Genomic DNA, 23,214 nt, shown 5'->3' with positions numbered 1-23,214 from the left:
GGCCCTTGTCCAAAGCCCCTCTCCAGGTTTCCTGCAGCCCCTTTAGGCACTGGAGCTGCTCTAAGGAGCAGCTCCCTTCAGGAGCCTTCTCTTCTCCAGGCTGCCCCAGCCCAGCTCTCTCAGCCTGGCTCCAGAGCAGAGCTGCTCCAGCCCTCGCAGCATTTCCATCCCCCCCCGGGAATGCAGCTATTCATTAGCAGACAGTCCCCACTGGGTCAAGGATGGCTTGAATTTTACCACACTGAAGATGATGTAATTACCAAGCTTGAAAGCAATGTAATCTATACCACCAAAGAAAGTATTAATAGCCGTACAACCAGTGAAGAATAAACAATAAAGCAGTATTTCACCATTGCATGAAACAACAATACTGATTTCCAAAACCCAACTGCCTATATTACGCATAGCTGTGCTGAGAAACAACTCACTATGAAGGGAGGACATAGCGGGACAACTCATTATGAAGGGAGCTGAATAATCCAGGGCTTAATGAAACCGTATGAAATTTGGCATTCTGAGGTGGCTATCATTAGTCCACTCACTTAGATCAGTCTAATTCTTATTATTAAATGATAAGTAATAACAAATAGTAATAAGTAAACCTTTGGCAAAGGTATTGTAAATTTGTCTCTCTAAAAGATACATCTGAATTCTTCTCATTTTGATTATGACTTACAGTATTATTGGGAGCTATATTATTGGGAGCTACTTTACATGTAGCAATGGATCTGTCCATATCCATCAGAGGAATTTTTCTCCCACCATTAGGTGTAATGTCTTCTTTCTGCCTCCACAATGAAGTGATTTGATATTACGTATGTTGATAAGTCCATGACATGTAAAACTTGTGTTCTGGGTTCTCATTTTCCTTTTCTCTGCTTTTCCCAGTGGAGCTCCAAACACACCATACGAGCACATGCCGCAGGTAATGGGAATAGGGTACAATGGTAGCTGACATTCCTTTCAGCATGACAACTCTTTATTTGCATAGCCCAATTATCTTTTTGCCCATGGAACTGTGGGCTTTGATCCATACACACAATACAAATTATGTAAGGATGGAAATATTATCCACTTTAAATGTAGGCTCTCAATCAGTTATTCTGACGAATTCATTAAAACCATGAGCAACACCAGGGAGACAACACAACATAGTAAAAATGGTTTTTTTTTTAAATGGAGCTGAAGTCAAAGAGAGCGCATTATACTGGTTTTCCTCTGCTTGCTCTATTCAGTAATTAAGCCAACAGGTAAACCAATGTCGGACATCACTTTTAAGCAGAAAATGTCTGTAGAAAGTTCCTGACATGCACAGCTCAATTTGCTTAATCACTTTTCTTCAGACCTTTCCAATTATTTTTTGTCTTTAAGGTCAAAGCAACTTTCTCCCCACCACTCACCTGCCAGAACCCTGACTTCAGCACACCACACTGCTGCCTGACCCACTGAGCTCAGCCCTTCTCTCTGGGCATGCTTCATACTGGCAGCACATACACAGCCTGAAAGGCTTGCCCCCTAGATTTAATAAAGTGGCTTAGAAATAAACCTATTTCACAATAATTTAATAAACAGATTCCCATACTGTTTGAGAGAGCTCTCCAATCAGTTTCCAAATACGTAAGGATGAAGGAAAACTGCAGGATTTTCCCTACTTTGAAATGTTCTCTTAGTCTTCTCTCACCCTACATCAGCATAGAAACATATATTCACCCAAACTGCTGTGTTCTGGGCACACAACATGGGGCAAGTGCAGGAGTAAGTGAGGATGTATTGGGTAGATAATTTACCTATCAACTGAACACTTTAGGGTGCCAGATTGTCAGATTCTATTTCAACTTTTTTAATAATAGTAAAGGGTTAATACCATGTTGCCATTGAAATACCCTGCTCAGAACAGGCACAAGAGGCTGCTGCTCAGCAAATGCACATTCTAGAAATTACTGTTTCATGTAAATAACAGAACAAGCTTTCAAATCAAGGTTACAGATATTCTCTTAAAGCTACATTTGAATTTTGTGAATATTCTTTCTCAGTGACAAGGATGGCACCATTTAATTGAACCAGCAATGTCTTGATCTATCCATGCTAAAAACCATTGCCAAAGAAAATTATTAGGAAAGTAGGAAGCCAGGACAGTTCTATTTTACATAGTAAAGTATATGCTATCTGTTTTTAACATTAACAATGCATGTAATTCCACTCCCCTGGAAATATAAGAAACCAGGAGAACGTACCATGTTAATGGGAATGCTTGCCTCTTTCCTTAACATTTTAAAGTTACCTCACTAACCACGCATGCAGAAGTGAGGGTGCTCAGTGTTTATACCTATACTAAAGGTGCTTTTAATTTCCTATGAACACTGCTGATAATAGTGTAGGTTGAGCAATTCTCAACAATGCCAAGCAAAAAGCCAATTCATTCCAAAATGAAGACAGACCTCTCCTGAAGCAGACAAGAAACCAATCAGAAAAAAACAAGCCCAGTGACAAGAAAAAAAAATTAATTACAGAGTATTTTTTTCACTGAATGACAGTTTACAAATTCAACCATCATGACCAAAGGCATGAAATACATCTATTTCCAAAACCTATTTCTTCTGGAAACATGTCCACTCTTTTGCTACAGCAGCGTTTCAGAGTCCCTTACTCATTCCCACTCTACTCTTCCCAGGTAAACACAGGCATTAACCATAAAAGAAAAGAAGTCCTATTAACAGCATTTCAGTAAGCTTTATTCAGTGGATTCTTCTCCAAACCATCAACACCCAGCCCTTCTCACAACACTATTACAAATTCTGTGCTGATCCAGTTTCTTTACTTCTCCAGCCACATTAGCATGGCTGGGCTTGAATGAAAGTCTGCCTAAGAAGAACTGTTGCATCCGGTACAGCTGCAGGCAAGCATGATCAGACCAAGCTTCCATCCAGGGCATGTCTGGCCCAGTGCAGAGAAAGGACATAACAGACCAGACCTGACTCCTGCAGACCTTACCCAGGATGCTAAATAACAGTTTTTCAAGCCTGAGTGTCAACATGGCCAGACACATGAGTTAGAGGGACTACTCACAGGACCACAGTTACAACACGCACCATGCAAACGGTCACTCAGCTTTCAAAGCCAGGACTATCCATATTGTTGAGAAGGGGTTTATGGGTCAAAGGCCTGCAGAAAGTCAGTTAAGACACTGAATTTTGTAAGCATTTCCTCAGAAAAAAATGCAAATTACCCATATTTAATCTTCAAAACATCCATTGTTACTAGGAAGTCAACTCCAACTAGGGCTGTAGGAGCTGATGAAAGTCCTAGAAAGCCCATTTAGAGACCCATTGCACACCTCACCTCTTGCAAAGCAACAGAAATGCAACTAAGAACACAAACTCAACAGAAAGTAAAATTAGAAACTCAAAATCTAATGTTAATACTAGACAGAAGATATTCTCTAGTCTCTCTTACCAGCACAAAGCCCATCAGCTGCCAGAAACATTCAGTCTTTCTCCAGTCTCAGTCCTCCATGACCTAAATATTCACTGATTCTGTGCATTTAACTCTTGAAAGGTCTGGTCCTGAAGCACTTTGTATTTCTCCATCCAGGATGCTCAGAAGGAACACAAGAGCACTATGCTTGTGCTCTATGGAAGGGAAACTCAACACCTCACGGGATCAGCCCTGGAGCTCCATTAGTCCTCTGTGTGTCACATCTATTTCCATGCTAGTATATTAAGTTAATGGCAACTGGCATTCATTCTGCTACTCACAGCAATATTTCCACAAACCAATATTTAACAAACCAGACCAAATATTCAATAGCAGAAAGAAATGGTTTACCCAGTGCAAAAGGACAGAATTAACACAGGTGCAAGATACAGATGGTGGGACTAATGGTGCAGGTTTTTTACTGTACTTAAGCTCCTCCAAGTGGATTCCTCCCACTCTGCTCCCTCAACCAGGCATCACATGATTCTTGGTTAGAAGGGTTTTGTCAGGTCAATAAATAGACCCCCACCTCTGCATTGATTCAGCTCATCCCATACACAGGGAAGGGGTGTGAAAGCAGACTGTGCTTGGATGGAAGCCAACAAAACCACAGGCTGCACAAAGTGGAACTGGACTCCGTGACATCTCCCACTGTAGGACAACAGGTAAAGCTGCTATTCTGGCGGGACCCTGGAACAATATGGTCTACAGCAACTCAACTGGCTACTAAGCAGAAGCACCGTGTCACAATTATTTTTATCTAACAGCATGTAAAAAACAAAACCCCTTGCTCTGCAATAAAAGACTTTCACTGGCTAAAAGAAGTATCCAAAACCTGATATTTTTCATTCTTCTTAAAAAAAAAAAAGTCACCTTTACAAGCAAAACAACCACAGTTTCATTTTCCCACCTTCTCAGACTAGCATTTTGGCTAGTTGTTCAATAAATCTAACCCAAGATTAACCCAAGTTAAAACAAGCTTGTCTTTGACAACCAAAGAGGTTGAAACCTTCAGTCTTTTCAACAAGGTGTTTTCTCCAGACCTCTATCATTCTTGTGACAGGGGTTTTTTAATGACACATTTGCATTTAAAGGGAAAATGAAACTTAATAGATCCCACGCCTAAATGAAAATGCTCAATTTTGGTTTCCTTTTGGAACCTGCAAATGCAAAAGCTTTTCTGAAGGGGGAAGAGGGGCAAAGAAGAACAGCTCTATAAAAGCAGGATTCAGTTTTTAAAATTAATTGTTAATTTATCAACCATGGTGAATCCTTCACTTTTTTGCAAGAGGGAAACACCCTGTAAGTTGAAAAGAATTTTTGGACCTCAGATGCAGTTCCTCATGGCAGTGCATATGCCAACACTCCCCCTGTACTGGGAAAGGCTAGGAAGACCAGTTACAGTGCAACTTAGTGCCAGTTTCTGACACAGAGCAAAACCAAGTTGTTCCTAATAAAGTACTACAAATGAACATGACCCTATTCTGTAGGACTGAAATCAAGTTTTTCCTTTCCTCACTTAGAAATGAAGAAAATTAGCAGGGGAAAAAAAGAAATATGAATGCTTTGATTTCAGGTGATTGTAGGTGAGCTTTTCAATCACTGTTGCTACCATGAGATGAAGTAAAAAGCATAATTTCAATCTCCAGGACTCTTAAGTACCAAGAACGCTGTATTGCCATCTTCACTGCCCATGTGTCTTATCCCCATTGCAATTTTATACATCTACAGGGATTTCTTTTGGCTTAGATTTTGTTACAGCACAAGGCTTGGCTCAAACCTTGGAAATAAGATGGGGGTTTGTTTTGTTGTTTGTGCTTGTCTTTTTCCAAGTTCACGACTTTCAAGTTTTGACTCTAGCATTTACAGTATGTTTCCTAACTTTTAATGATCTTGAAAGCCTTGAAGGTATGTAACCACAAAAAAAATGTATAATGTAACTTCATCAGATTCTTACTTCTTGTTCCCAGCACTGATTTAGCTCATTCTTTTGATCCTCTGGCTCAAACAGAATCTCTTCTCCAATACTCAAGATGAATTTCCAAAGGACTGGATTTTCTGCACAGTTGCTATATTCAAAATGATAACATCAGGTAACATTAAGGAGAAGGGAACTAGGTTCTGTGATGTAGACATGTGGTTCCTCAAAGGACATAATCCTACCCAGCTCTAGATAATTCCTGTTAAACATTACTTGGAGCTTCAGCCCCAGCATTAGACAGAACTCAACATTTTTCCAAATTAAAAAAAGTTACACTATTCATGTAACAGCAAGTAAGACATCAAGCTGATAGCAGTGAAAAGAAAAATATCCAGTTCTTCATTTTGTCACGTCAAGCAGGGTTATAAGACACAGACAAAAGTCACCATCAATAGTTTGGGTTGGAAAGGACCTTAAAATCATCCAGTCCTTGCATGGGCAGGGACGCCTCACCCTAGACCATGTTGCCAAAGGCTCTGTCCAAGCAGGCCTTGAACAGTGCCAGGGATGGAGCACTCACCACTTCTTTGGGCAACCTGTGCCAGCGCTTCACCACCCTCACAGTAAAGAACTTCTTCCTTATATCTAACCCGAACTTCCCCTGTTTCAGTTTGAACCCATCACCCCTTGTTCTATCGCTACAGTTGTTGATGAAGAGTCCCTCTCTGGCATGTTGTATTTGCTTTCCAGTTGTCTCAATACCACAGCTGCACAAGGGCAACTAAGTCTGTATGTTCTCAGAAAATGTCACAGACACTGCACTTCTCCAGATTTACATACGCACAGGCAACAACTGCAATGATTTCTACTTCCATTCACCCAAATTACAGTGGCCTTTTCCATCAATAAGTATGATAGCTTAGAAGTATGTGATTACCCACCTCTGCTGACGTTGAAATGTCACCTCCGCAGAGCATCTACTGCTACTTGTTATTCTATATACATTATAAATTACACGGGTTGCTGTTACAAGTAGGAAACAAACACCTTCCCTTCCATCCTACAAACCCTGCTGAGAGGAGGCAGAAGGTGGCACTAGGGAGAGATCTCCAGATAAGGTGTCTACTCCCCAAAGCAAATACCTAGAAGATTCCGAAGTTGGGTCGTGCTGAAATACTAACCACAAAGTAGGCACCTATCTAACTCCATTCAGATGCCTGCAGCTGTGGGATTGGAGACCAGAAGCCAGATGTTCTCCAAGCATCACTCCCCAACACAGCCTCTTAAGTGTGCTGCAGTCTTAAGTGTTTGCAGTGTGCTGCAGCCGCTGCCCATCCTGCACACCCTAACTTGATGCATCTTTGATTCCTTTCTGAACGGTGCCAGTGCTGCAGAAGAGCTTGAAGGGCCCTGTACAGTCCATCCCTTGGCAGGCTGGAAAAAGCTGTGAAATTTGAGTGCCACAGCCCAAGAGGGGACCGGAACACCAACCTCACTTTGCTCTGGGCAGCGTGTATTTAGTAAGTCCCAACAAGTGGAAGGGTTAGCCAGACCCTCCACTCTCTTCCTACCTGGGAAGTGCATTCAGGGTCCCTTAGCAGAGAAGTGTGGAAGAACTGATTGTTTCTTCACCACCATCTGACTCTTCTCTTCCTGTCCTCCAGCTTGCCCCAAACTCCAATTAAGATGATCTTACACCTTAGCTCATACATAACTTTCAGATATCCCCAGGCTCCACATCCCACATGGCAATGCCACAAGAACATGGGAAGCCCTGGGACCATGACAGAGCTCAGCAGAAGTTTTCAGGGCTGCAACACTGTAATTGTGGGAAAGGTAGATCCTTAACTTCTGCTGGAGCTGCTCATGTCCTTGTTCAGATCCCACCTTAGTTGTAGCGCAAATTATATACACTGGACTGTGCTTAATCAAAGAAAACCCTGCAAACATACATTCTTTCCAGAGCTGGATAGCATTAAAAGTCCCATACCAACACAGGCTGTAAGATACCCCCTCAACTGTCTCAGAGAATGCATTAAAAACACTGATTTAAAAAACAAGAGAACAGAGAAAGGGTGGAGAAAAATCTGATCCAGGTCCCTGTGTTGTCATGGTGACTTCACAGCCATTATGCACTTCAGACACATTTAGATGAAAGCTACATTTTTACTTGTTCCCAACCAAATAATGCAAGGAAGGAAAAACGAAACTCCTGCCAGCATGTCAGAAGGCAGTTAAATGGCAATCCAACCCTCTGATCAGGCAGCACCCCTGAAATATTTCAATCAATATTATTATTGCACTGTGATTCCTGGACTCAGACAACATGGAAACAGACAGGAGCAGAAAATTAAAAACCAGTGATCTGACCACTCAATTGATGGTACCAGATGAAATAGTTCTGAGCATGCTTGGATCAGACAGGTTTCTGCTTTCAGAATATTTTAAAAAATAATAACTTACATCATTTCATTATTCCCCATTTGCAGAGACTGTTTGCAAGCAATCGGTTTTCTTTTACCAAGTGCTACCGGTTCCACATGCTACTCGTATCACACACAGCAATCAAATAGCCTCAGCTTGCTCAAATATAATAAAATCCTCTAAACACCTCCACCCAAATGCTGCACAAATACAGATTTTAGAAAGCCCACACCGCAGAGATCATAGAATCATTCCAGCTCATTATGGCAGGAAACACAGCAAACATTTTACTACCAGCCCCTGAATTGCTCACAGAGAGCATGCACTTCCAAATGCTGCTCAACATTCCCACTTAATACACCAATAAAACGTAAATGCATCATGTAGTCAAAGAGCAGGAATCTGTTAAGACACCATTTTCTAAACGATACCTGAAAAGACATTAAAGACTCCATGAGAAAGCAAGATTCCCAGCAGATCACACACGCGAGCTTACCAGCAGCCCGCCAGCAACGCCTACCCAGCCATCTGCCCCTTCTTCTCCACGAGCTGCTGCAGGAAATCACTGGATTCGCTTCACAGGATCCTTCTGATAATCTCCACCCTCCAAGTTAATCAATTAATGAAGCAAGACTGGGTTTGCCTTACTAAGCAATGTACAGACACTAGGTCACCTGAAGGTTGTCCGTTCTTTTCTGCTATAGGGCCTCCCAAATAACAACTGCCCATCCAAATTCAGCTTTTTTTTATTCATTCAAAGCTGTAGGAATACACTCAGCCCTTGACAATGCCAGCTTGCATGATGAAAGAGCAAAAGTAGTTTTGAGGCTGCAGAATGCCTTCCCTGGGTTTCCATGGAAATACATGTGGGAAGGGGTGGGGGCTTCACTGATGGCAATGCTGCTGCTTGGTGAAATGCTTTAACGCCAGGCTGCATGGGACTGTGCACCAGGAGAATAAAATGTGTTTTACTACTACCACTACAATGCACTTACTTTCATTTTCACCAGACTCCATACCGCTGAAAAGCATGAAACTGCTAAGTGATGCTGGGGGGATGCTGTTTGAAACAAGTGTGGTGTAAGAGCCTCCAAGGAGGGGATGAAGAACTGGAACTTCACTTACATATTAGAATTTGCACAGATGGGAATTAATGCTCAATTCCAATTAAAAATTCGTTGAGAAAGATGAACCTGTTGCAGAGCTGAGGCTGTAGCAAGGATGATTAGTTTCAGGAAGGCTCAAATTGGAGCATCAGCTTATTAAGATGCAGGGCAGCATTTCTGTTACGCACAATTATCAGGCAGAGTATGAAACAGATCACCCCAATGATTTTTCTGTTGGTTGCAGAAATGAGAACAGCCCATCAGCAAAAGCAGGGCAGGCACTGCAACTGCCTGCTCCAGGCTGCTGCCCCAGTGAGATCCCAACTTCATCCACCACCATGTTCCTCTCCCTGGGTTTGTCAGCATTCCCATTAAACGTCAACTAAACTAAGACATGGTAGGCTGAAGCCTACAACCAAAATCCTGGCCAGGATGGTCAATACAATTTCATCAAAGTGATTATATGTGCTACAAATCTAATTTGTATCAATTCAAGAGCTGCTAGGTAGTGACATTAATGTAGTGCTTCTGACCAAGTGCAAAACTCACTGTCCAATATTTGCCACAAAGCAACAGCAGCTCCATAGACATCAGTTTACCATTAATTACGAATGCATTTAACTTTTGTACGTGAAGAAGTCCCCATGCACCATCTGAATACATAGGAACTGCTAAAGGGTTTTTTTATAACAGCTCTTGAACAGCGTTCCACCTTGGCACATTAGCCAGACATCCTCACTGCTTGGAGGACACCGAGAAGCCTGCATCACCCAGCAGACCATTTTGGGTCTGTAAGCACAGCAGCTACAGGCAAACCCCTCCAAATTCCACGACATGTTCACTTATTTCCAGTGGGCTTGCTTAAAAAGCTAAGTCAGGAAGAAAGGAACCGAGTTGTGAGTCACACAAAAGGACAGCGCTGAGGTGAGGACACCACAACAGTCACAAGCCAGCTGGGCACTAGGTAGCAAAAGACTCACTGCAGAAACCCTGTAAGTGACTGCTCCCACGCCTGCCCCAGACCCAGAGCCTTCTCCCTGGAACTCCCTCCTCATCCCCCCAGAGACATCACTGTGATCCCAGCACCACCTGAGATGCGCCTGATACCTCCCACCAAGTAGGACAGGGAAGAACTGGTGAGAGAAATAGCCTAAGCTGGGTCCCTTTCTGACTAATACAGCTTTTGCAAGAGCATCTTTCCTTTGAGAGATGGGAAAAAAATTAATAAAATGAAAAAAATTTTTTCCCAACATCATCTCACAGCAGGAAGATGAAGTAATATTACATCTACACGTATACCATCCCTAGAAGACATACCGCTGGTACAGGAGGGGAGAAACCCCAGCAGGAACATAGTCCACTTTCCTGCAAAGCAAGGAGCATACAGCCTTATCCACATATTTGTGTTTTCCGCTGCAGCCAAACAGGATCTAAACATTTCTTTACCAGGCCACAAATCAAGAAGTGTAATACGAATAAACCAAAATCTTACTTATAGCATCACAATAAAAGTAAGTTTTGCTGACGACATGGTACTCAGCTCACGCGGTGTGAATTTCTGTACTCCTGCAGCTGCCCCCACCATCACAGCTTGTCCTGGGTTCAGCAGTAGCAGTCATTTTTCTCCTTCTTGGTAGCCTGTGCAGTGCAGTGTTTTGACTTTCGGCTCGGGAACAGAGCTGATAACAAGGATATTTTGGTTTGGCCAAGGACTTTGTGAGCCTCATGCTCTGCCAGGGAGGAGGGGAAGCCAGGAGGAAGCAGAGACAGGACACCTGACCCAAACTGACCAAAGAGGTATTCCATACCACAGCACGTCATGCCCAGGATGTAACTGGGAGTTAGCCGGAAGGGCTGGGAGTCTGCAGGGTTGGAGAAGGTATGGGTCAGTGCTTGGTCAGGCTGGGGGGGTGAGTTATCGGTCGGCTGGTGGTGAGGTGATGTATTCTCTTCCCTTGTTATTTCCTTTATCATTGTTATTATTGGTGGTAGCAGTAGTGATTTGTGTTATACCTTAGTTACTAAACTGTTCTTATCTCAATCTGTGGGAGTTGCATTCTTTTTGATTCTCCTCTCTGTCCCTCCGGGAGTAGAGGGAGGGAAAGAAGGTGGGGAGTGAGTGAACAAGCCCTCTGCGGGTTTTAAATCATGACACAGCTTTATAACCACTAAGTTTCACTTAAAGAGAATCCCAATTCCTATGCAAACTGAAGGGAGAGCAGAGCTAAATCTGCCAATGCAAACACAGCAAAACACTGTGCTCGCACTGGCAAAAAACTGCTACAAACAAGTAATGGGGAAGGGTTAAAATGCTGAAAAATCCAGAGAGCCAGACACCAGAGTAGCCCAAGGGCTGCAGGGTGAGCGGAGGAGCAGGGGGGCACACCTGGCCTGGCCTGTTCCTAGGCACATCCCCTGAGCCCAGCACCAGCTTCTCACTGTGCATGGGTCAGCGTGGGTGGGGGCCTGATCTGGAGCAGTTCATGCATCCATTGCCCAGTTGGTGGCTGCCAACCTGAGAGCTTTGCCCACTTGTCTCCTCCTTTCCAGAAACCTGCCTATTTGGTTAATAACTTTTGGGGAAAAATGAAAGGAAAAATTAAAAAACAAAACAACCTTTCTGGAGCCCTTTGTCCCTTTTATCAGCCTGCTCAGAAACGAGCCCCCAGTCACTGAGCACCAGGGGACAGGGAGAAAACTGCATAACTGGCACTTCTGCAGGAAACCAGGTTAAAAAGCCACAATGTCGACTACCAAGGAAGTTCAGCAGGATCAGTGGAATCCACACGGGAGCAGCTCAGATGTACTGTTCTTTCCTTTAAAAGTTAGCCTGCTAGGGAGAGACAAAGGCAGCAATCGAAGCACAGTACAAGGCCAAGAAATTGCAGGAATAGCATATATTGTTTATCAGAAGTCAAGGAACATGTATAGGTATGTACCCATTGAAACATATATAAAAATCACACATATCCATCTGTCTGGAAAGGATAGTCAGCAGGTTTCTTCAGAGACTTCCTGAACAAATGAAAAAGCATTCCTGGTTTAGACTTTCTAACACCTAAGCAGCAATAGACTCTTACCAGCCTACACCCCTGGGATTAAGTGGCTAATACCAACATAGAACCACAGAATCATAGAACAGTTAGGGTTGGAAAGGACCTTAAGATCATCCAGTTCCAACCCCCCTGCCACAGGCAGGGACACCTCACACTAAACCATGCCACTCAAGGCTTCGCCCAACCTGGCCTTGAATACCGCCAGGGATGGAGCATTCACAACATACAGATCATACCTGCATCTCCTGGTAACAAGGCAAGATACCAGATGTGCAAAGCTGAGGGAAAAAAAACCCAACAGATTTTAGTCTTTTATTGAAGAAGACTAAATGGAATAAAAATGACAAGTGAATGGCTATTTACTATTGTGTGATCCTCCTGCAATCTTCTTGACATTTTTTATTATAAATGCTCACATGCAAAGAACTGAAGAATTAATCTCTCATTTGCTGGTAGTTTATAGATTTATTGACAACCTCTTGATGGAAGAAGAGGTTATTTAAAAAAAAATGAAAAAAAAGAAGAAGGAAAAAAAAGAAAAAAGGCCATTGTTAAACTAACACTTCAAATTGTGCACACAGCAAAACAGGGAACAAGGAGGCACCTGCTGTTTGTTTACTCTTTATTTAATACTGGCAACTACTTTCACCTGCAAATGAAGCAAAGGAAAACCCTGTCAGCTTGCCTAACCGCAACGCTGTGTACGTAATGCTGACTCCTGAAGCGCTGTGTATTAGTAGTATCAGTAGCTGCATGCAGAAAAAGGAAAACAAAAAAATCTCAACCCCCACCAGAAGATGCCACAAAGCACCCATCCAGCAGCACCCATCCAGTAGCACTGTGCAACAGAGGCATTGTTTTAATGGAATAACAGCATCTGAATAACCATCAAAAACTCTACAATTATCAAGTTGCCCGAGAGCTACACAAGCACACCGGGTAAATACATTATAGCTCCCCAAGTTGAACAACTACAACTGAAACAGCCAGCTCATGAAAATGAAGCTATACAGAGGTACACACAGGGACTGTCTGGGGTTTGCAAGGTGTATTTTACCATTTCCTCCTATGCAGAGCTGGCTGTGTGGGCAGACAGACACCCCACGAGGCTTTCTGCGAGCCATGCAGGTTTTCCACACATTCTAACCCAGTCCAAGTCACCAGAAAGGAAGCTGAAGTGATTTTTTCAGAAGATCACTTTACTACAAGGGCACCGCAACTTTAAATGATGATTGCTCCAACCCGCTTGGAGTTTCCTTGGTGGCATTAAGCCAGAAATGGGTGTTTATCACTGTTCAGTGGAAAGATAAGGTTTTGAAAACCTAATAGATTTTGAGAAAATTAAACTAGCTTTGCTGCCAGTCACCTGTGCTGCCAAAATACGTTCCTTTTTGACCATAGCAGCTTGGCTGTTTTAGGCATGAACAACCTAAACAGAAAATTTTGCCCTGGTCATACAGATTTCTGCAACCTATTTTAGACACTTCCGTAGGAAAAAAAAAAAGCGAAAGGTTTAAATCACTTGCAGGGTAAAACTGGTGTCAAAAGACTTAAGTCTCAAATAGCTTCAGCTACTGAAGTTTGCTAATTATTCTTCTTAAAAAAATACATATATTCTGCAATAAAACTAGGTGAATGGGTCTTTATAAGATATCTTTGATACAACCATTTCACTCCACATGTTCAATAAAAGTATTAAATTTCATTGTACTAGTAATAGATTATTATTTTCATTAACATCAACAACAGACAGGCAATGCTGAGGATTACCTGAAGCAGCAAACCCTGAAGACAGACTTTAAGCCCATGGCTGCACGTCACCAGGGTGCTCTACTCTAAAACCATGCCAGGGAGTGTCAGGAGAAAACCAAGACCCGACTAGTGAGAGTGAGAAAAAGGGGGAACATGGTCAGTCCGGCAAGTCCAATTAAACGAAACCTATTAAAAACAAATCTGAAAGGTGTGAAGTGCCTTAATCCATTCTCATTTTCTGTCCATGGTCAGCACATGCTTTAAAAGTAGATAAAACTTACTTGTATGAAGTCACTGATTCGAGCTTTTTAATTTCTTCCAAAACATTTAAATCAGAGAAACAAAACTGGAAAGCAGAAACAATAAAATGTGACGTGTATTTATTCACAGCTGTCTCTGCAATTTCCAATTTGGTTTTTATCAAGACAAAACCCTATGGTCTCACTTCCTCCAGTTTCCAGCAAAATTCATTATTAAAACACAGGGCTTTAAATAGACCATGACTTCACACAAAAAACAAAGATAGCCTTTGTCCAGGGGAACCAGTTGTGTACTTTGAACGGTGCATAACACTAAACAGCTTCAGCAAGAGCAGGAGCCAGGCCAATTCTTTTTAAATTTTTGATACATATAATTCTTACTTTTTATATACATATATACCTACATGCGTACATATGTTTTATATAAATATATATACACACACACATTCACCTTGACAATCATTCCCTCTAACTATAAACTCTCAAAGCGGTAGTTTGCTGCTGTTATACTAACTTTTCATAATTTTATGCATCGTCTGTTTAAGAACAACAGGAATGAAAACTTATTCACAAATAATACATCAATGAACAACTTTATTCCAAAAATTCCCATCTCTGCTGCCACAGCAGGCAGTGCAAGAGAGCAACATACTGTTAGTGCTCAGGTCTGTAAAGGTCCGATATCATCCTGATACCAGAAAAAGTTCAGCAGTAAAGACAGCCAGGAAAATGCCCAAAAGTACTTATTTTGCCAAATCCTAAAATGGGCATTTAAGGCATGGATCCTTCCCAAAAGGGCAAACTGCAAAGAGACACCTTCAGTAGCATTTTCTAAAGCTACTTTTATCCATTCTCCTGCCAAAGCCCAGACACAGTCGGTCCTCCAGAATCTCACGGCATCTCATCCTCTCCATGAAATAAATAAACGAAGATAAACCCACACCTCCAAACCACAGCAGTTGTCTCCGTTGACCCTCTCCTAAGTGACCATGGTCATGGTCTCCTCCATGTAGCTCTAAAGGTGGACACACAATTTAGAGGTGCTTTGAGGAGTGCAGGAAGAAAGTGGGAAGAGAAACAGCAGTGAAGAGAATCAGTCTTTGCAACTAGCTGAGGATGTGGATACATTTGATGTAGGTAACCTTTTCAGAAGATTTGGGATGAGGAATGCCAGTCCTTGCTCTTGGTGAGAGCACTTTGATAGCAGCTTGTTCCAGCGTCTAACTTTAATTTTATAATTACTACAAAAGCACTTAACAATCCCCAAGAGAAAGCAGAGCCCAGAGAGGCAGGCACTGTACAAATACTTACCAAAACAAGACTTTGTTCACAGTCTAAACAAAGAATGCTTGAAAATGAATGGAAAAAGAAGAAAAAAGGAATGTTACCAAGGTTTCCCAGCAAGAGCAGCACTGGAGCAGACTCCTGGCCAGTGGTCATCCTGCCCAGCTCCCATGCCAGGGCTGCCTCTCCCCCCTCACAGCTAACAAGTTGCTAGTATTGGTTCAGAGGAAAAAAAAGCCTCTGTTTTCTCATTCGCCAAAGTAAATGAATGAAGTTCAAGTATTCTGGATGCATACACCTCCTCCCTGCTCCATGGGAGAGGCAGGGAAATTCTTGTGGGATTCCCCTGCTAACATACTGGTAGAACATCACAGGTGCTGCAGAAAGCAAATCCATACATTAGCCATGGCCCAGTGCAAACAGATTATGCAATTCTGTGCGGGGGAATGGGGAGAGGACACCCCACTCCACCCCCCCAAAGTCCCACTAAAAAATAATAATAAAAAAAAGGAACACACAGAGAATAGACACAATGCAAAAAAGTTGGTTTTTTTTTTGCAAGAAATACTAAATAGAACACATTATTCTACCACACAGATTTTCTGCACTGGGCAGCAAGTATATTTGCAAAGAAGTTGTTCCCTTTAAAGACTGAAATCAGTGCTTCCAAGAAGAACTTCAAGTTTTTCAAAGAACGTGCTTCCTCTTTGTGCTGTGGTGAAGCAGGGTCATTCCACAGCTGCCATTACAAGGTTTAATGTTTGAAAGGTCTTGTCCTCTGTCAAAAATTGCTTTTAAAGGTATTGGTTGGCCCATGGCAAAAGGCAGGTAGGCCCATACATAAATTTATATCAAAGTAAATTTATGCAGAACAGAAACTGTATTTCTATAAGGACCTATATGCAAATATGGAATGCTACAGAGACCAATTCTCATCCATATGCCAAAATACAACAGTCTTAGTCAAAGGAATTAAAAAAAAATACAACAGCCTTAGACAAAGGAATTGAAAAGTTTAACTGAATTAATTTAGTTGAATCAGCAGCTACTTTTCATGAGTAAAGGTGACAGAGCCCAATATTACAATGAGGGTGGTAAAATCCTAGCACAGGTTTTCCAGAGACATGGTGGTCATTCAAGGCCAGGCTACATGTAGTTCTGGGCAGTCTTACCTAGTTGAAGATGTCCCTGCTCAACGCAGGGGGATTTGACTAGATGAGATTTGAAAGCCCCTTCCAACCCAGACCATTCTGTAAGCCTATGATAATAGGAGAGTCTTCTCCCCTACACTGGTTTCCAGCTCAGTACAAGCACCTCCTGCCAGAGGAGTTAGAGCACTGCACTGTCTCCCTCCAATTAAATATACAACTGGACTCAGAGCTCTGCTGCTTTCTCTTACTTCGTTTCCAACTCGATTCAGAAACAACAGAAATGGTGTTAGACAAATTACTCTGCAGAAATTTGCACAGCAACAGAGACCATGATTAGATTTGCAATTTTAGTATGGACTATCACTCCACTTTCTGATTTATAAAAAAAGATTTTGCATGTAAAGCTTTATTCTGCAGCTTTTGCAATTATCTGTACATGTATGCTTTCATGTAAAACAAAGCAAAGGTCTTTTTAGGTTTGGTTTTTTTTTTTTTTTTTCTGTAAAGAAAAAGGCTACAATTCACTCAATTGCTCGTTTCTCTATCAGGCTCAAGAGGTACAAATGACCTGGTTTCCTTGCCAGGAACCTGCAGCAGTGCACTTGCCTAGCATGGCAATCAGTGCAGCCTGCTCCACCACGGAAGAAGTTAAAACTGTAGGGACACAAATAAAATAAATAAATAAATAGAAAAAATCTGGCCATTCCTATTAATGTCTGCACTGTATCGATCAAAAATCAGCGCCTGCACACTCAACTCAAGCCTGTCATTTCTAAAGCCTTCATCTTGGATTTCAGAATATGTTCAATCATATTCTAAAGCCTTCATCTTGGATTTCAGAATATGCTCAATCATAATTAATCAGACTTACTGATTTATTATGCAAAAGACTTTACCAAAAAAAAGAAAAAACAAAACAAAAAAAACCTAACCCCAAAGCACTTCATTAAGTAACATTTCTATTGACATGAAATAATATATCTATTACAGAAATCCAATCACCTCCTGGCTAAGATTTAGCAGGTTTTTGCTTAAGGGAACCAAAGAAATACGAATCAACGGACTGAGTGCTTCAACCTCTGAGCCAGCTGCCACTCTGCAGCATCCCCACGAGTTGCTGGGCATTTCTGTTCTGAGGACCATGGCTCCATGACCAGAGCCCAGCCTGAGATGCTTTGGAGCCAGCACAAGCTCAGTATTTGCAGGAAAAGGATTTACTTTGTTCTCTTATTTTTCAAATAGCCATGAAACTACATCCTGGCTTGAGGAATAAAGTACCAGGCCCTCCTGTCTTGTACAAACTTGCCTCTTTTATGGTACCCAGGGCTTCTATTTTGAATGTTGTTCTTTTAAGCACAGTCTCTTGCATGGGTTTAAATGTTTGGCACAAGAGAGTCAAAAGAGTTCTTTGTTCTAGCTTAGTGCCAAGAGGTTTCAATTTGTGCTTATTATCATTTGTTTCGTCCATACTAATGACATGGTTTAGACAAACATTTGGCAATGCACTCTTGGCTCAAGAAACTCATTTTCTCAAGGAAATATCTTTCAATACTGCTAAATGAATATGAAAAAGGTGAAAAGGCGAGAAACTATTATACTGATTACAGAACACAACACATCTTGGATCTGTCGGAATAAAGGGAAAAAAGAAGTTGGACACACCTGAGCACAGTGAGGAAAGGCAAAACACCATATTCAAGAAATCCTTGGGTTCCCCACAGCGGGAAGATGTGCCAGAATCACACAAACCACCCAAGCCCCAGGTGATCTTCACCAGCACTAACCCAAGCTGCACTGAAGCTCCTTATGATTGCTGCACTCTTCTCCAACCTGTAAAACATGATTTTCCGCACAAGTAAGCTCAAATTCACATTAAGCCAAATATTTTGTTACCCTTCAAACTTTACAGCCTTCTGTCTGCCTTCAGGATCTGTTCAGATCCTCTTTAATCAAAAAGAAAATGAAGTTTTCTCCACTATCTTCTGTTCCCTTCAGTAGAACACCTTGAGATTCTGGATTTTCTTTTTTTTTTTTTTTTTTTTAAAGAAACAAGCAGTTATGTTGACGTTAGGGAGGACAAGGGGCTTTATCTCTTGCAGCAAACTGGGCAGAATGGATGGAGCCCCTAGACTGCTATTACTAGTCCCCCTAACACACTGTGATGGGGCTCCTCCAGAGCCCCACAAACAGTAACTGCATCTCAGGCAGCAGTAATCTGCTGTAATTTATTAAGTTGAGCTTCAACAGATGTTTAATCAGGGCTGAGGTTGATCATCAATGAATCTGTCATGGTCCCTTAACTTTGCCTCTAATCAGGGATTCATAAACTCGCATCACCTAATTTCAAACCTCCTTTGAACACAGTTTAAAAGTGCAGCTTGTCTAGGAACTACTGCTTTACCTTTTTAGCATAATTCTTTTGTGGGGTTTTGAAACAAAACTGAGGAGTAACAAAAGAGTTGACCATAACAATTCTAAGAAAAGAAAAATAAGATTGAAAATTAAAAACAAAATATTTGGGTAATAGATGGAAAGGGAAGAGCTGCAAGGAACATGACAAATGCATACTATGCCCTGTAAACTATTTCATCCCTCCTTAGCTCTTGTGCCATCAGACATGCAATTCCTCTATTTTAATACACTGCCCAGGTATGAAGGGTGGAGGAAGCAAAAATGAAAGAGAGGTGAGGATTTAAATTAGAAAGGAATTATGTAATTCAATTTTGCCAACCCTCCAAACAAACTTCAGTGTTTCTCCTGACATTTAAGAGCTTTCCAAGTTGTGTTTGGCACTGTCCACCTCTCACCTAAATGGAGCTAACCTGACAGTCAGGTCTTGTAGCATCACATGCAGACAGACCACAGAGCTTTACAACTAACCCATTCTGAACTTTATTTCCAAACTAATCCCAGACCGATCCTCTGACGGAACGGGACAACATCTGAACTTCTGTCCGGGCTAAAGACAATGCACATTACCTGAAAAACGTAGAACTGTGTACTTGCAAAAGTCAGCTTAAATCCTAGAACCATAAATAAAATACCAGCAAAGCAGTTGCCAGGATTACCACTTTTTTTATACTAATTCAATGAAAGTGTACACGGTGTTTAAAGCACATCTTGATTTTGAGTTCTGGAGTTGTATTTTAGGGACCGTAGAGATAGGACAAGGGGTAACCGGTTAAAACTTAAACAAGGGAAGTTTAGATTGGATATAAGGAAGAAATTCTTTCCTGTTAGGGTCATGAGGCACTGAAACGGGTTGCCCAGGGAGGCTGTGAATGTTCCATCCCTGGCGGTGCTCAAGGCCAGGTTGGACAAAGCCTTGGGTGACATGGTCTAGTGTGGGGTGTCCCTGCTCACGGCAGGGGGGTTGGAACTAGGTGATCTTTAGGTCCTTTCCAACCCTAACTATTCTGTGATTCCATGATTGTTCATTTACATTGAATTCTACAAACCTGAACCTTAACTAAAGGAATTGCTAGGCTGACAGCCAACACTGCCACCCATGGACACTCCTTCAGCTCCAGCAGCTCCTAACCTAGGGCTGAGAAGCAGCTCTCCAGAAGACACCCATCCTGCTGCTCCAGCCTACTCTCAGGAGGAGCCTACAGCTCCACATGTCCAGTATTTCTCCTCCTTGTTTTCTTCTCTACAATCATTTAGAAAAAAACTTATTGCTAGGCCAGGTCACTATTCAGGAGCAATTCTACAAGCCTCCTCTGTATTCCCTTCAAGTTAAGGAAGTGGAAACCTACAGGGTGGGCCACAGAGCATCAATCTGCAGCTCCTTAAAACCCACAGCTGTGAACAGACAGACAACACAATCTTTCCAGTCATGAGCCTGAAACAAATTCCTGACCAAGGGTCCAGTAATGAAAATGACCCATCCCTGTTTTTCCCCAGATTAATGTTAGGACAGATTCCAAACACAGGTGGAATTGCCAGCATCTAAACTGCAATGTCACTAACTAACTGATTATGGATTTTACCAGGAGAACATTTCCCAGATCCTGGGACTACACCCCGATGTGTCAGATTGCAAATGCCACTGTTAAAGGTCTGTACGCACTGTGGCTCCTTTAATTATCACAAGCAGCATCAAGAGCAACAAGAATGTCAAGTGTCTCCAAGAAAGTCACTTGAACCACTAATGCCAAGTCATAGCCACATAAAGCGAAAGTACTTCCTGGGACCAAGGGCCTCAAAGCAGACCTTTTGCTGAGCAATGCAAACCAGCTACTCAACAAATTAAAAAACAAATACAAAGAAGTTACTTGGAAAGCAAGTAAGGCACAACCACAGGTTGATGTTTTTCAGTGGAAGAAGTAATATAGTTTGTGTGCTAGGTGCTCAAGTTGTGTTATTTCAAAGACAGTATCAGTAAGATGTTAGGTTAATCTTAAAGCTTTTGATTAAAACATCACTGAGGTACATTGCTTCCAAAAATTGCAGTGTAACTGATCACACGGCTTAGGCACAGCACCTTAGTAATATCTTAAGCAGAGGGTAAAGAAAAAGATGTGAAGAGGTGCAACAAAACAAGTTAGTTGGTGGGAGGGAGATTACTTCATATAAATGTATGTATTCTACCCATGAACCACCCATCAGCCCTTTTTACACATCTATAAGCTTCCTAGATACTACACGGTTGGAACTGGAACAGCCAAGTACGATGCATCTCTAATTATGAGCTGCTTCTCAGGATGAGCAGCAGTGAGACAGTTACACATTACAAAGCTCTTGCTGAAGTAACTACAGTTTGAGCATGGAGATGTGGATGTGCACCCTTCCGGGATCTGTCCAAAGGGACAGAACCCCACTTCTCCCAGCACTTGTTCACTCCAAGTTCAGTATCTGATGGCATGAGTCCAGGTTGACAAAAAACATCTCCCAAGACCTTTTGCAACATACTATTTTATTGACTTTAAAAAAAATAAATACCGCTACAGCAAAATTCTCCGGCTCATTTGTCTACTCTGTTTTCTATATGCACAAAAATACACACAGGAGATGTATGCTAACACCACAGTTCTAATCCTCTGACTTGTCACATAAGTGTCGTAAAGGGAGTTCAGCTCTGCACTGGTACAAAACAGAACAACCTTCCCTTGGTTTTACAGTACAGCTTGGCTTGCATGGACAGGTCTGTGCTCAAGAACATTCTGCGTTGACAAAGCTGTGTCTAAACCATTTACCTATTTGCAATTACTGTCAATATTGTGGTGTAGCTTGCAAAGACACCAGAACTCCATTACACAAAAGGATGACAAAAAACACTTCCCTTCCAATAAGCTTAAGTGTAAGAATACAACCTTAAGAATGTCTTTCCTCCCACCATTAACCTCTCTTGAAGAAGAGTAACATGTCTAGTAACAGCGCATCAGAACATGATGATGACTCTGGGTTTACCTGCAGTTTTGTTCAAAACCTTTATTTAAAAAAAAAAAAGTCTCCCTTCAATTTTTGTTTTCTTTTGAGCACATTGGAGAAGGCCAAGTACAGCATATAAACAGTTCTAATACACACAACTGAAAACTTACATTTTGGAAATAAAATGTTCTGAATTTTATGATTTTTCTGAATCAACCATGGAATTTTAAATGCAAGAGCATTCATCTTTTCATAGAATCATAGAATCACAGAATAGTTAGGGCTGGAAAGGACCTTAAGATCATCGAGTTCCAACCCCCCTGACATGGGCAGGGACACCTTACGCTAAATCATATTACCCAAGGCCTCATCCAACCTGGTCTTGAATACTACCAGGGATGGAGCATTCACAACCTCCCTGGGCAACCTTATTCCAGTGCCTCACCACCCTTACAGGAAAGAATTTCCTCCTTATATCCAATCTAAACTTCCCCTGTTTAAGATTTAACCCGCTACCCCTTGTCCTGTCACTACAGTCTGTAATGAAGAGTCCCTTCCCAGCATCCCTATAGGCCCCCTTCAGATACTTCAAGGCTGCTATGAGGTCTCCACGCAGCCTTCTCTTCTCCAGGCTGAACAGCCCCAACTTCCTCAGCCTACCTTCACACGGGAGGTGCTCCAGTCCCCTGATCATCCTTGTGGCCTCCTCTGGACTTGTTCCAACAGTTCCATGTCCTTTTTATGTTGAGGACACCACAACTGCACACAATGCTCCAGGTGAGGTCTCACAAGAGCAGAGTAGAGGGGCAGGATCACCTCCTTCAACCTGCTAGTCATGATCCTTTTGATGCAGCCCAGGATACGGTTGGCTTTCTGAGCTGTGAGTGCACACTGCCGGTTCATGTTCATGTCTCATTTTCTCAACCAACATCCCCAAGTCCTTCTCCGCAGGGCTGCTCTGAATCTCTTCTCTGCCCAACCTGTAGCTGTGCCTGGGATTGCTCCCACCCAGGTGCAGGACCTCGCATTTGGCATGGTTAAATTTCATGAGGTTGGCATCAGCCCGCCTCACAAGCGTGTCGAGGTCCCTCTGGATGGCATTCCTTCCCTCCAAGGTATCAACTGAACCACACAGCTTGGTGTCATTGGCAAACTTGCTGAGGGTGCACTCAATCCCACTGTCCATGTCAGCGACGAAGATGTTAAACAAGACCGGTCCCAACATTGATCCCTGAGAGACGCCACTCGTTACTGATCTCCAGCCGGACATTGAGCCATTGACCACAACTCTGTGTGCAGCCATCCAGCCAGTTCTTTATCCACCGAGTGGTCCATCTGTCAAATTGATGCCTCTCCAATTCAGAGACATGGATGTCGTTCATCTTTAAGCATCAAGTGTCATCTGGTGGATTG

The 23,214-nt window shown here is 42.2% G+C and overlaps 1 protein-coding gene across 7 annotated transcripts in view; it reads right to left on the bottom strand.

The window, feature by feature from the left end:
- Positions 1-23,214, bottom strand: part of FGD3 (FYVE, RhoGEF and PH domain containing 3) — a 120,430-nt gene that overhangs the window by 75,235 nt on the left and 21,981 nt on the right. The window contains exon 1 of one of the 7 annotated variants that reach the window (XM_062619604.1): positions 8,251-8,488. The exons of 5 other annotated variants lie outside the window; for them this stretch is intronic. The gene's annotated coding sequence lies outside the window, so the exon portion shown is untranslated. Of the gene's footprint in view, positions 1-8,250; positions 8,489-23,214 lie in introns of those variants that run through there. One more of the 7 variants, XM_062619608.1, reaches the window with a different exon arrangement.

Source organism: Pezoporus occidentalis, unplaced genomic scaffold, assembly GCF_034315485.1.
Source record: "Pezoporus occidentalis ecotype Australia unplaced genomic scaffold, CSIRO_AGI_Poc_V1 ctg212, whole genome shotgun sequence".
Lineage (NCBI taxonomy): Eukaryota > Metazoa > Chordata > Aves > Psittaciformes > Psittacidae > Pezoporus > Pezoporus occidentalis.
Note: the sequence above shows the minus strand (reverse complement) of the source record. Positions and strands in the feature narration are given on the sequence as shown.